Below are 1,575 nucleotides of genomic sequence, written 5' to 3'. Positions count from 1 at the left end.
CTGGCCAGGGCATGCTGAGAATGGTAGGGAGAATAGAACTGTCTCCTAATATCCTCTGACCACCAATTATCCTGGCTAAGATCTACTGACACTGCACTCCTATTTCCACAGAAATGGCTTTTGCAGCAGTAATTTCCACCAATGTCTCCCCATCTTCCATTAGATACTAGTGCTTCTATATTATTCAGGGTTAGGGTTTGGGTTCAGGTTTGGGTTCAACATGACACATGTAAATCCTCTCCCCTCAGTGAGGCATGTCTCTTACAGAAATGCAATCTGAATTGTCCATATTATTGTTATCCATTATTGCATGCTCTCCTTGTTTTAACTATAAGAATAAAAGCAGATGTACAATGCTGAATAACCTTGTTGACATGATATTTTTATTTTCACTTGTTTCTGTATTGCTAAAAATTATCACTGCTTGGCACTTCCACACCCTACCCTAGGAAATGCTGCAGTCCAAATTGTTGTCCACAAAGCTACCATTACATGCTAAAGGGAAACATACACTATGCTGGTATCTTTTCTCCCCATTTTCTTCTCCTCTTCAGTGAACAATAGCAAATGCAGAACAATACATTTGGATTTAGTGCACATGTGTGCAGGGAGGCAGAGATGGTCATCCTGTGCCTGAGCCACCCATACAGGGTCTGATGCATTCTAGACCAACAATATCACATGCTGTTAGGCCATAGGGTTGGATGGTAATAGGAAATTTACTGCTCTAAAGGAAACTTAGATGGCTGTAATCCCATATATACTCCATACTAAGATAGGTGTACTATAAAACAAAGTGGAGGTGCCATGACCTGGGCTCTGTGCTTCTAACTCTAGCTTTTTTACACAAAAAATATGGTTGACAGTGTGGTCAATGTGTTTGTGTTTGAGGAAATAAGAGTGGCTGAAAAATACTCTTCTTTCAGCAGTTGCACACAAACAGATGAATGACTAATGGCTGGTTTCCTGGAAGAGTAGTTTTTGGGCTGCCTCTGCAAAGGGTTTCCTCACTGTGTATTTCACACAATAGTAAGTGGCCGTGTCTTCTGGCTTCAGACCTGTTAGCTGCAGAAACACCTGGTTTTTTGAGGTGTCCCTTGTGATGGTGACCCGATTCTTGAGTGCACTGCTATAATAAGCAGCTCCATTATTCCATATACCTCCAATCCACTCCAATCCCTTCCCTGAGGGTTGATGAATCCACTGTACTCCATAATTTGTGAGAGAAAATCCAGACCCTGTACAAGTCAGTTGGAGAAGCTCTCCAGGTCTCTTCACACCACCTCCTGACACTGTCATAGTAATCTCAGACAAAACATCTGCATTCATAGAAAAGGGACAGAAGAAATATAGAAAGAAAAATGAAGAAGGAAAAAAGCATGAAAAACCACACAGAAAATCAATGCAATGTCAACGTAAGGAGGAAATATGATTGTTTTCTTCTCTTACATGCAGGAAAGAGCATTAGAAAACTTATCATGAGTCTTATTTCCATGACTAATTCCCAGGGTTTGAAATTGAGCCAATTGCTATCAAGGTCTTAAAATGTTCTGACCTCAGCCTGCAGCTTCCTTT

The sequence above is a fragment of the Varanus komodoensis genome, unplaced genomic scaffold (genome assembly GCF_004798865.1).
Source record: "Varanus komodoensis strain SLA01 unplaced genomic scaffold, ASM479886v1 scaffold768, whole genome shotgun sequence".
Taxonomy (NCBI): domain Eukaryota; kingdom Metazoa; phylum Chordata; class Lepidosauria; order Squamata; family Varanidae; genus Varanus; species Varanus komodoensis.
The sequence above is the reverse complement of the archived record's forward strand: the minus strand, read 5'-3'. Positions refer to the sequence as shown.